Source organism: Diadema antillarum, unplaced genomic scaffold (genome assembly GCF_040938485.1).
Source record: "Diadema antillarum isolate AM-2024a unplaced genomic scaffold, OU_Dant_1.0 seq00001145_RagTag, whole genome shotgun sequence".
Taxonomy (NCBI): Eukaryota; Metazoa; Echinodermata; class Echinoidea; order Diadematoida; family Diadematidae; genus Diadema; species Diadema antillarum.
The window spans coordinates 168,698-182,566 of NW_027271957.1; the positions used below are offsets into that span (position 1 = coordinate 168,698).

At 42.1% G+C, this 13,869-nt stretch overlaps 1 pseudogene; it reads right to left on the reverse strand.

The window, feature by feature from the left end:
* Nucleotides 1-5,317: 5,317 nt before the first annotated feature.
* Nucleotides 5,318-5,770, reverse strand: LOC139744180 (dynein light chain Tctex-type 5 pseudogene; annotated as a pseudogene).
* Between the last annotated feature and the right edge of the window lie 8,099 nt (nucleotides 5,771-13,869).

Genomic DNA, 13,869 nt, shown 5'->3' on the forward strand with positions numbered 1-13,869 from the left:
TATAAAACTAAAGTGATGATAACTGCCAGGTATGAGCCATGCATTTCAGAGAAGATCAAGATGTGAAAACTGGCCCCCAATTTGGTCCCTGCCAAGAGGGAGCCATCCCTGAGTCTGCTCTACATAATTTTGAAAATACACTCACTCATGTCTTTACTCAGAGCATATCTGGTTTTGCAGAAGACTTTTGTAACGATTCTGTACTCTGTGCCACTGTGATTGGGGCCCCAAGTGGGGAATGGTTTCCCCATTTATAGATGATTCCGACTTCAGAGCATTGTAACTTATGGCGGCCATAACTGGGGGGGGGGGGGAGGGGCTTCCAAAGAAGAACAAAAAGCACTTTCAACGGGCTATGCAATGGACCAGGTGCGTTGCTTTGTCAGTGCATAAATCATCTCTTGTTAGGCATATTTGAAGCCCCCCAGTTAGAAACATGGACCTAATAGGGCCTACTATCGTATTGTTAATTAATTCATGCACCTGTACATCTCAACTGCGCCACAGAGACATTTTTAGCATGCTTCACTGCTTTGATCCCATGATCGTCACCGCCAGCAAGCCGGGAGAAGAACAAGACGGAGATTCGAGAAATCTAAAACTATATGCGCAGAAGAAATAACTAACTCACAAAAATCAAATAAAGTGAATGTGCAGTTCTGGTGTATGTTAGGAAATCATACCTAAAACAATTTCGCTTGGGAGAAGCAGGCAGTTTTTAAAAAAAAGCTAACATTTTGGCAGAATGATTGTCATTTGTGATTTTAATACTATACTTTTCCCCAGCTTATTCCAGAGCAAAAAGGGACGGTAATGGTAGAGACCAAATATATCTTGTCATTAGGCAAGGTCTTATGCGTGTGCGAAAATGTGCGAATCAGCAATTACCCATCTTTTGTCACAAAATTTGTCATGATCTCAGGTTTGCTGCTCCTCATCATCTGTATTTATTCAAAGACATTCCCGTCTGAAAAAGGCACATCAGCCAAATAAGACTGAAATGAGGGAAAGGATTCATTTGTTAGTGACGATACATGATCACACAATCGTTATTGTCCAGGCACCTGAATGTATTCATTAAGATGCACATAATCAGGTGTCGGCGACGATCATAACATCAAAGAAAGACTGCAGTGAACAGTCCATGTATACTAGGTCCATGTTTAGAAATTACATGTACTATAAGACCAGAACCCAAACTGAATTGGTCTATACAAATATCTATTCTGTTACCCCAGCGATATTATCTGCATAATTTGGTGAAAAGTTGACCATACATTTTCAAGAAAAAGATGAAAATTTTAAAACTGGGTCCCAATTTGGCCACCTCCCACCCCACCAGGGCCCAAATCCAATCTGCCATGAACAAACTTTAAACTACAGTCACCAATCTTTACTCACTTATCACTACTGTTCTTGAGAAAACAAGTTTAAATATTCAATTCTACAAATTTTGCAAAGATTTCCGAATTCGGAAGCCCCCAGGTGCCGGATGGTGCCCACTTGTACAAAATATGTACGCTATATCACTCTAGCGATAATACCTGCTTAAGTCTGGTAAAAATTTGACCGACCATGCATTTTTAAGAAGCAGATAAACATGTGAAATTTGGGCCCATATTTGGTCCAAGTTTTGAGCATGACCAAAATTTTTTCCGGTTGAGTCGCGGGAATGCCCTGAGAGGTCCACGCAGAACGCCAGTAGGAGGCCCTTAGAGGCAGCACCTCGCAGGCAACTCCTAAGCAGGTACTTCGCCAGTCTCGTATGCAGCCAAGATCATGACATTCTGTGGAATTGCAGCCATTCCTTCAGAGGAATTCCTTCACTGAGTTGTCAGCCCCCACGCGACTGGTACAAAGGTCACACAGTATACTCGCAAGTAGAATTTAGGTAGAACGCGTCCAGCTAGTAAGACACATGCACTGACTCGCTCAAATCCTCAGGAATGCCCGGTATGCTGGAAAATCCCTACACTCAACAAGCCCGCGTAACCTGCCCGGAAAGGTGTGATAGGGCCTAAAGATAGTTGCGGGTAAAAAGATTTACGTGTGCACCTCCGGGCGACTACGGATGAGATATGTGCTAGGTACTGTCATGTGCGGGTCATCTGCGGGGACCTCCGGGTAGTAAAAATTGTTCTTCGCAAGTCGTACGCAAGGCTTGCCCGGAAAGGTGAGACACGGCCTTCAAGGGCAAGCTAACCGGGCGTGTTGCGAGGAGGGATTTTCCGCTAGCAGGAAAATTTTCCGCGGGCGGACAAGAATGTTTGCGAGTTTCGCACCTGTTTCTTACCTACTATAGACACGCACTACTTACCTTCTACTTGTGTGTATTCCGTGTGACCTGCGTGAGAGCTTTGAAACCGATCCGTTTTCTGTTACGAGCGACTTACAGGTACTGGGATGTACCTACTTTGGAGTTGCCTGCGAGGTGCTGCTGGTGAGGGTCTCATACTGGTGTTCTGCGTGTACCTCTGCGAGCGAACCCCTATGACTCACTCGGAACAAGTTTTGAGCATGCTCAAGGCCTTGTCATACCACATTTGGGGAAGTTTTGCGGCTTGACTTGCGGGGAAACGAATTTGCTACCCGGAGCTCTCCGTAGTTGGTCCGCACCTGACAGTACCTAGCGCGTATCTCGCCTGTAGTTGCCCGGAGGTGCACACGCAAGTCCGATTTAACCGCAGCCAAGTTTTGAGCACGACCAAAATTTTTTGCCGGTTGAGTCGCGGGAATGCCCGGAGAGGTCCACGCAGAACGCCAGTAGGAGGCCCTTAGAGGCAGCACCTCGCAGGCAACTCCCACGCAGATACTTCGTAGTCTCGAGGGCAGCAAAGATAATGACATTCTGTGGAATTACAGCCATTCCTTCAGAGGAATTCCTTCACTGAGTTGTCAGCCCCCACGTGACTGGTACAAAGGTCACACAGTATACTCGCAAGTAGAATTTAGGTAGAACGCGTCCAGCAAGTAAGACACATGCACCGACTCGCTTAAATCCTTGTCCACCCTGAGGAATGCTCGATATGCTGGAAATCCCTACACTCAACAAGCCCGCGTAACTTGCCCGGAAAGGTGTGACAGGGCCTAAACATAGTTGCGGGTAAAAAGATCTCCGTGCGCACCTCCGGGCGACTACGGATGAGATACGTGCTAGGTACTGTCATGTGCGGGTCATCTGCGGGGACCTCCGGGTAGTAAAAATTGTTCTTCGCAAGTCGTACGAAAGGCTTGCCCGGAAAGGTGTGACACGGCCTTAAGGTACTCACTTACAGCACCAACCATATTTAGCTCTCTCACTTATGGTGGGCATGGTGCCTTTATGAATAAACTGGGTTTGCTTGTTAGCTCATAAAACCCGGAAGTGCCCCCCCCCCCACACTTTTGAAAAAGCTCCGCCTGCCCTGCCAGGGATGCTATCTGGCAAGTTTGTTGAAAATCCGTCATGACGTTTTCAAGAAGAAGCTGAAAATGTTACAAGTTTACACACAATGCCAGACGAACGAGGGACGAGGAACAATGCAAGACGACACAGGACGATAAATGTTCGCATTTGCCCACTTGAGCCTTTGGCTCAGGTGGACTTCAAAAGAAAATAATGTGGACAGACGTTGTTGAGGTACTGAACAGAATGCATCACTACCGTTCTCCGTGTTTCTGGGGAAGGGAAGATAGCAAAATATCATGCACTCGAGACTGGCGTGATGGAGAATGCCCACTGACCCCCCCCCCCCCTAAAAAATAAATAAAAAAACCCCCCTTCAATTAACATGTAACTAAGAAACCTATTCTAATCCATCTCTTATCTACCTATCTACGTATATGTATGTCATGATACTTATTATCACATCACGAATAAAAAAAACAACCTCACACACCTCTAGAATTTCATGTAGGTTTATTATGCACGCAGAGACGCTGTACGTAGTAAAGCTATATCACAAAGTTCACAAAGGTGCAAATGAGGAAAGGAAATATGACCACAACTTAGATGGGCTTCCAAGAGTTTCTTGAACTTGTGTGGTGAACAACAACATTGACACATACTGCCTGTACGAGGTTTCCAACGCGTTGTATTCAAATAGAAAAGGAGGTAACACAGGAGTACGTATGGTGGTCCAGACAGCTTGTATATTGCTCACAGCGGTTGTGAAGACGTCTATCTAGCTACACGTGGCCCTATATTTCCATTTAATCGCACAGGTCAAATAAGTGCTGAAAATGCTTACAGCATTCATATCGAACTAAATTATTTTTGAGCTTTCAACACCTTTCTGGTATCTCAGTGGTTATCCAATAACTGATAAACAGTTATCAGTACGTTTGTTACATGATTCAGGCAATGTGACCATTAACCAGCAAATTGTAAACTAAGGAATCACCAACACTTACATAATTTGTTAACAACCTCTGTCTCCCTCTCTCTGTCTTTCTGGGTGTCATGAACGTAATTTTATATGCCATCTTTAAAGTACATTAAATCGATCAAACAGTGGAGAGAGTTTCTGAAATCAAACACAGCATGGCAACCGACAGAGAAAACATGTTGTCTATCATACCGTTGCCGGAAAACTCGCCTCAAACGAACCATCTGCTCCCAATGTAACTATATGTGTGATATGCAATGGCTAGATTGACACTATAATCAACGGCACTCTTTCCAAAGCAACTTTGTTGACGATGATTCTGCCATTCCATTGCATCTGTAATGTACAACGCTTGGCAAACCTACAAGTTCAAGACAAGTTCACGCAGTAAAAGGTAAAGTAAAAGAAGTCAACCACTCTCCACTGAACAACGGTAAGAAGCTGCTTCCAATCTAAAAAAAAAATGTAGACCTGACGTCAGATAACATGTTCAGACATAGATATCATCATGTTCTCAGTTTCCATGCACTCGTCTAGTAGGCTAATATTCCACAAATCATCGTCCTTTCGAATCAAAGTAGTCCTAACCATTTGAAATTTCTTGAGTAGGGCCTATCCAAGAATTTTGCAACTATCGTCTTTGTGACGTATAATTACCACACCAGCCAACTACTGGTCATACGACTTGCAAATGGAACCATTCTCTTAAACTTTTTGATAAATGTATACAAAATGTGATACATTGAAACAGATAGCTGATGTACATAGTACTTTTTTTATGTTGTAATTGTTGAAATTAATGCAAATAAAAGTGGTGATGATAATGACAATAATAGTGATTACAATAAAAATGATAATAATGATGAATAATATCATACAGTAAAAATAAGTCAAACAAGATAATGATTTAAAAAAAAATGTATGGCTACGTTTTAACGACTATCGAAAAATCATTCCTGATAAATGCCATATACAATCCCTACTGCATACAGAGACCCGTTCTTAAACGTGTGTTCAGCGTACGAGTCGAACTTATCGTTCCAAACGCACTGGCTCGCTGCGCACACGTCTGCGTGTTCCGCCGAACCGATGCTGACAAGAGCTATTATTTTGTAGCGTGGGACCATCAACTCCTTCACGCGCTGCTTGATAGAGTCGGCGAGCTCGCGGCAGAGAATGGGACACTTCTGTGGATCATAGCGTTGGCTTTCGAGCTGCGCCTCCAGAATGTCTTCGATGATGCGCCTTGCTTCCGAAGACATAAATTTGCGGTCTGGCTCCATCTTGTATGTACATTCGTAGCGCACCGCAGGGCGACCAGGGGCTGTCGTGGGGGCGCCACGCATGTCCATGTTGCTCCTTTGCGTGGAGGCAGAATACCTGCTTCCCGTCATTTGCGCCATGATAACCGGGTAATAACGAATGTCTGTCAGAACAATATACAACTTAAAAGCATTGGCACACACCAAATTGTCTTGGTTCAAATCAAATGCGATGAACTGCCAAATCTGTCCAGAGCCTTTCCTTCCTTTGAGGATCGTCGAATTGGCCGCCCAGCTCTGTTGTCGGCGGCGTGGACCAAATAAGGGTTGCGATATTGCATATGAGTCGATTTTCTCTTACCAAGACAGCTTGGTATATCACGACGGCCCGTAAAACAGTGGTAGCCGAAGATCTCAAACATTTGCAAGAAAAATTGATTTTCTCTCAGCTAGTCAGTGGGAGCAGCCGAACCGTTCATTGATGACGTCAAACAAATTGAGATGTCACAGTTCCAAGACGTTTTCTTGCAGTTTATTGCAAATACTATCACCAAACAGATGAAATCGTCCCATCAACGGAGGTACAGAGTGTGAGAGCAGAGAGTGCGAGAGCACAGGGTGGGGTGACAAAAGGGTTGGCGACAGGTCTAACTTCTGCACTCTCACTGTATGAAGTCTGCTCCAGGTATAAATTTCCGCAGTATGTTGATCCAGTGAATATCACTTCAGGGAAGTCCAGTTGATCTGTCCAATTACAGTTTACAAGCGGAATCTATTCCCCGTCAGAAAATATCACCAGCTGCATGGTAATGCTTTCGCGACGAGGGGTTTATACGTTGGGCTTTCAGTGGCTTGGCTCTGCATTCCTTTCGGCCTTTATTGCCGCAGTCCCTGCCTAGCCGGTTTCCAAGCAGTGATATCGATCAATCGTTTCGTCAGCTCGTTCAATTGTTAATCGCCTTCTGACCCATTGTTCATGCCCCGATGATTTTTGGAACAAGACATGGACTATTGCTCAGCGCCCAAATGACAGTGAGTGGTCCTGTCTGAAAGTTGGAAAGGGTTAGATTTATGCATGGTCACGCCAGATGCCGGGTAGATGTAGTCGACGCACATTTCATCACGACTATGTTTTTTAATTAATTTTCAGATCATTTGAAAACAATACTAAAACTAAAATGGCATATGCCTACTACTGTATTACCATGTAAAGCATAACATGATTTTTTTTTTGTCCAGCTATTAAGCACACAATAATTGGACGGATTTATCCAGCTTAAGGGAATAAGAGAAGTAATATTCACTGTATCAACACATTGCTGAAATTTACTCATGGACCTGACAAGTAACCCCCCTAAAAAAAAAAAAAAACCGAAAACAAACGAAAACAAAAACAAAAACAAACTAGAAATGTCGCTATGGCGACTGTTATGCCTCCGCCATAATGCATGATTCTCCTAATAGGTCTAGATAGTACATGTGGACAATGTGTGATTACATTTTCACAAAACTGGCAAAATATTGAAATGACAAGTTTGTCACAAATGTGTTGAATGTTCACCTTCCTTGACCTTGGTTTAATTGGATGAATAGGAGAGCATGTATTTGGGGATTTAAGGACTTTAACTTGACTTTGACCATTCATACATTTATGCATTGAGTAATTTTCATGGTACTGGTAAGGAGAAAAAGTGCAATTTCTGTACTGAATAGTAACTTGTTACCATGTTCATCTGGCCTTTGACCCTAAAATTCATAAGATAATCACTTTCAGGTAGAACATGCATAGATATGCAGTAAGTTTCACAATAAATTGAGCCACTTCCGAGATATGGAGGAAAAAGTTAGTTCAGCACTTTCACTTGATCTTTGACCTTTTGACCTTTGAGGCAATAAAAAAGAAAAAGAAAAAAAACTCTCCAGAGAATTTCTATTAGGTTACACACGCATACACCAAGTGTAAAAAAAAAAAATACTAATCCTGCTGGCATTGCATGAACATGAGGGAAATAGTAAAATTTTGAAGTGTTGCACTTGACCTTTGACCCCTGACCTTTGACCACATGAACCCTACATTCTCTAGATAATCACTGCCAGTCAGTACATGTATATATACCATGTTCCATGAAGATACCTTGAACAATTTTCCAATTTACAGAGAAAAAAAGAAGTTTTAATACTTTTACTCGACCTTTTGACCTTTGACCTTTGACCTCATGACCCAAACTTTCACCAGAGAATCTAAATTGGGTAATACATGCATACACTAAGTTTCAAGAAAATATCTTCAGGCATTGCATAGATATGGTGGAAATAGTGAAATTTTATGTATTTGACCTTGACCTTTTGACCTTTGACCTTGAGCATGTGCACCCAAAAGTCGATAGGCACAACTTCACCCCCTAATACACATACATGCCAAGTTTCATTAGGATACCTCAACAGCTTTTGATAGTTACCTTGTCCACAAAATTCATTACGGACGGACGGAAAGACGGACGGACGGACGGACGGACGGAAGGACGGACGGACGGACGGACGGACGGACGGACAACCCGAAAACATAATGCCTCCGGCACCACTTCGTGGCGGAGGCATAAAAACACTTCATACTGCCATTTTACTAGTGGTTTGCTAATAAAGATACCTTGCGTCGTTATGTCATGCAAACGTGCATGTGAATCAGACACTCTTTTCCAACCCTAATTCATGTCATTCTCGCTGGATACCTATAGTAACTCTAGTGACATAACTACATAATGTATTTGCTTCTCTGGTAATGCTACAGTTTGAACAATCAAACTTGGGCAAATTTCTAATAAAATTTTATTTACAAATTCTCAAGTAAATCTGCATTAGCACTGGGAATACAAAGAGAACAACACAACTAGACGTTCGGTGTCCTCTTTCAAGACTAGTCTCTTACCAAGACCTGACAATCACTTCCTTGCCTTGGCATTGTACAACGCACTTCAGACTGGCTTGCAACGAACGGTCAAGGAGCACACGTGACATTCACGGTCTGTGAAACAGGTCACTCGAGTCTATCTATGTCAAAGTTTTTGGTTGTTTAACTCAACAATGTTATTTGTTAATACACATTATGCAATTTACACTATTTCAAGTAAATTAATGCTGGCGGTGACAAAAAAGTAGATTATCTTTGGGAAAAGGGTATGGCAAAAAGTTAACAATCCCCCCCCCCCCCCCCCCCCCAAAAAAAAGAAAAAAAATGGACGTTAGACTAAATTACTGAAGATTTCTTATCACCCGCAATTTTCGTTGTTCTAAATGATGGGTCGGGCAGTAAAAAAAACAAAAAACAAAAAACAAAAAAAAAAAAACACCTTCCTGTGGAGAATGTCATGCTTGGATATGAAAATTGGTGTCAACCTCAACGGCTACTGAAAAAGGTCTGGGAAATTGTACCAGTTTGTTAACTCTTTCCGGTGCCACGTTCGCACGACCGACTCAGTCGACGGCGCGCCAACTTCGCATATTCTGCTCAAACGCACAAACCTGCCCAAACCTGCAAACTGATCAATAAATCGGCAAATGCCACAGTACAATGAAAGCGTTCCTCGCGATTCCGTTAATCTCGTCTATAGCTTGCATTTTACGTGGTGATTGACTAACAAGCAGTGTTTCCTAGTGGACTTGCGAACAAATTCTAACTTGATGTCACTGCTTTGTGTGCAAAATTCATACATTGACAGTAATGTAGCCACTGGGCTTCCGAAAGAAAAGCAATTATAGATTTGACATAAAATGTACATTAATGCAAAGCTTGGCATTTTCTCTCTTCAACTTTGCTCACTTCGTCTACAATTTAACAGAAACCTGTAAAAGTTATATAGATTTGAAAAATAAAAAAATGTTTTCTCAACGCATGAATACGCTGGTGTCTCAGAATAATGTGACACGTTGGAGGTTTCCACCATGGCACATAAAGAGTTAAAGATGTGATTATTTTGCAGTTGGTACAAAGTTATTTTAAGGAAGTACATTGAAATGGCGTATTAAACAAAATGGAATGGAAAGGAAATGGTCCACGAAAAGCCTCAATTGAGGTACATTTGAGAAAAAGTGTGAGGAACAATTAAACGAAAACGATTCTGGAAATTTTCTGAAAATTTCCACATCATAGCTGGACAGTTAATTCATGCAGTGATTAATACACATTTTAGAGGATCGGATCCCATCAAATGTAAGGGCAAAATTAAACCCGTTCCATGGTGGACAAAAGAGTGCTCTACAATCATTAGAGGGCGTAACAGAATTAGAAATAACCTAATTAAGTATTGGACTAAGGAATTGAAAAAAGAAAGATTACCAACTGAAGAAGTCTCAAACTCTGAGAACCATAACACAAACACAAGGAAACTAATGGCGATCGTTTCAACTCACTCGAAATCGATTCACTTCAGAATCTAAACTAGAAATACCGCTATGGCGACTGGTATGCCTCCGCCATAAAGCATGATCCTCCTAATAAGTCTATCATGTGGACAATGTGTGATTACATTTTCACAAAATCGGCTAAATATCAAAATGACATGTTTGTCACAAATGTGTTGAATGTTCACCTTCCTTGACCTACGTTTAATTGGATGAACAGGAGAGCATGTATTTGGGGATTTAAGAACTTTTACTTGGCTTTGACCCTTTCATAAGTTTATGCATTGAGTAATTTACAAGGTATGGAGGAAAAAGTGCAATTTCTGTATTGAAGAGCAAATTATTACCATTTTCGTCTGGCCTTTGACCCTGAAATTCATAAGAGAATCACTGTCAGGCAGAACATGCATAAATATGTACTAAGTTTCAAGATAACTTGAGCCACTTTCAAGATATGGAGGAAGAAGTCAGTTAGTTCAGCACTTTCACCTGATCTTTGACCTTTTGACCTTTGACCTTTTTGGCAAAAAAAAACAAAATTCCCAGAGAATCTCTATTGGGTAATACATGCATACACCAAGTTAAAAAACAAACAAACCATAATCGTGATATGGCAGTGCATGAATACATGTATGAGGGAAATAGTAAAATTTTGAAGTGTTGCCCTTGATCTTTGACCCCTGACCTTTGACCACATGTACCCCAAATTCCCTAGATAATCACTGCCAGTCAGTACATGCATCTATACTATGTTCCATGAAGATACCTTGAACAATTTCAAAGATTAGGAGAAAAAAAGTGAAATTTCAACATTTTACTTGACCTTTGACCTTTGGCCTCATGACCCCAAACTTTCACCAGAGAATCCTAACTGGGCAATACATGTATACAACAAGTTTCAAGAAATTATCTTCAGGTATTGCATAGATATGGGGGAAATAGTGAAATTTTAAGCATTTGACCTTGACCTTTTGACCTTTGACCTTAAGCATGCGCACCAAAAAGTTGATAGGCACAACTTCACCCCCTAATACACATACATACCAAGTTTCATTAGGATACCTCAAAAGGTTTTTTAGTTACGCTGTCCACAAAATTCATTACGGACGGACGGCAGGACGGACGGACGGACGGACGGAAGGACGGACGGACGGACAACCCAAAAACATAATGCCTCCGGCACCACTTCGTGGCGGAGGCATAAAAAGAGTAAAACCCCTTAATGAAACCCTTCGACAGATACACCAATCATCCCTACACTGTATGTGACTGGATCCTCCATTGTGGACGATAAAGAGAAAGCAGATTATTACAGATTTATCATAAGCTATTTGAACAGGAAGAAATGCCTGACAAAATAAATGCAGAGTAAGAACAACAGCAGCAGCAGCAACAACAACAAACATTAGCAAATGGTAAAACAAGGTTTGGCCCAAATCTGACTTTGGCTTCCAGACTAGAGCCTCTTCAGTGCTGGTACTGTTCTTACAGAGGTCCCCGCCTTCATCATTACCTTAGCATTGCCAGTACTGTATCTCATACATCTGGGCTGAGCAGGACATTGTGGGTAAAACATCTTGTCCAAGAATGTGAGCCCTGGGCTGGATTTGAACTCTGGTTTGAACTAGTACGTGAGCAAAAGGAATGAGTGAGCTGTGAATCTGATAAATTTTGCATTATCGCTTTACAGAAGCTGTGTTCAGACGAGGGTAGTTTTGGTCGGAATAACTTCGGAGGAAGGGTCGGAGGAAGCTTGGTAGGAGTAACTTCGGAGGAAAGGTCGGAGTAGTGCCCGTCTGAACAGGGTCGTGGTCATATGCACCGGAAGTGGGGGGGGGGGGGGGGGGGGCAAAACGCATTTTTGCCCCCCCCAAAAAAAGCCCCCCCCCCCTGAAAAAAAAATAGATAGATAAAAACATATATATATATATATATATATATATATATATATATTTATATATATATAGATAGATAGATATAATGCAAATAGGGAAATTTATTAGCTAAGACTAGTAATTCTAACTCTCATAAATGTTTAGACATTCATTTTTCGTTGCGCGTGAGCAGATTATCTCAACCGCATTCAAGGGTAACCGTTGCAGTGTTTAGAGGCCTTTGGCTATGGAAAATCGTGATATGTAAATATCAAAATGTTAGCTTTAAGCACTGGCGGATTTAGAGGCGGGCATAACTGGCCCATGCCAACTCTCCGTTTGAAGCAACTTTTTAAAAAATTCTTCTTTGTTTTGTAATTTCATACGTGTGCCCCCCCCCCCCCTTGAAAAAAAAAATCTTCCGTACGTCCCTCTTCCACCGCTAGTTGTTACTAACATGACACCTGACGTAGGTAGCGCTCCCGGAAAATAGTTTTAACCCCCGCCCGCACCGCCCCTCCTTCTTAATTTCCAAAGCGAAAAAATATAGCTACAAACGGCAGTCTTAGGACTGTAAAATGTCAAAATTTTCAAGCTCGTTCGCTCCGCTCGCTCGCATTCAATCGCTATGCCATTCTCCTGATGTTGCTGCCAGTAATTGCCAGCAGTTGCGCCCGGTGCGTCCCCCCCCCCCCCCCTTAATTTCCAAAGCGAAAAAAGTATAGCTACAAACGGCAGTTTTTATACTGTAAAATGTCAACATTTTCAAGCTCGCTCGCATTTAATCGTTATACCATTGTAAAACAGAATGTTACTGCCAGTAATTGCCAGCAGTTGCGCCTGGGCCGCCCCCCTTAATTTCCAAAGCGAAAAAAAAAATATAGCTACAAACGGCAGTTTGAGGACTGTAAAATGTCAAAATTTTCAAGCTCGCTCACTTTGCTCGCTCGCATTTAGTCGTTATTCCATTTTCCTAACGTTGCTGCCAGTAATTGCCAGCACTTGAGCCCGGTGCACCTCCCCCTTAATTTCCAAAGCGAAAAACATAGCTACAAATGGCAGTTTTGGGACTGTAGAATGTCAAAATTTTCAAGCTCGCTCGCTTCGCTCGCTCGCATTGAATTGTCGTGCCATTCTCCTAATGTTGCTGCCAGTAATTGCCAGCAGTTGCGCCCGGTGCGATCCCCTTAATTTCCAAAGCGAAAGTTTGGGGACTGTAAAATGTCAAAAATTTCAAGCTCGCTCGCTCCGCTCGCTCGCATTTTATTGTTATGCAATTCTCCTGATGTTGCTGACAGTGCTTGTCGTTTCACACCATCATTCCATAATCCATGTAAGGAAAACTTATAATGTTGCTCAATGACTGCGTTGTTGAATGTATCACATTCCGTAATGTATTTGACTGACAGCGCACGCACACACGCACAAGCATACACACCCTCAAAATTACTCTTCCACAAGGTGCCCCTCCCCCCAAATGTCTCGATCCACGGCACGCCATTGTACACACACACACACACACACACATATATATATATAAAGATATATATATATATATATATATATATGTATGTGCGTGTGTGTGTGTGTGTGTGTGTGTGTGTGTGTGTATATTGTGTAACGTATGTATGGTCTATCGTGAGCCCCCTCCAATATTTGCCCCCCATCCAAAACTGCTTCCGGCGCGCCTGGTTGTGGTAAGATGAGTATAAATTTGAATTTTAATTGCTGCGCCACAAAAGTTTACTCCGACTAGAAATACATGTACGTCTGAACATGGCTAACGTCACTATAGTACAACTACACCTATTGCCTATTATGAGCATTTTAGCAAAACAAGGGCAAGGCTAGTTATGTATTCCGCAGCTGCTATCCCATCTTTGTGTTTTTGATGCATGGCAAAGTGACAAAGTTAGAAGTGTCAGTGTGAGTGACTGCCCTTGTGGTCACGATCTGATATACATGTAA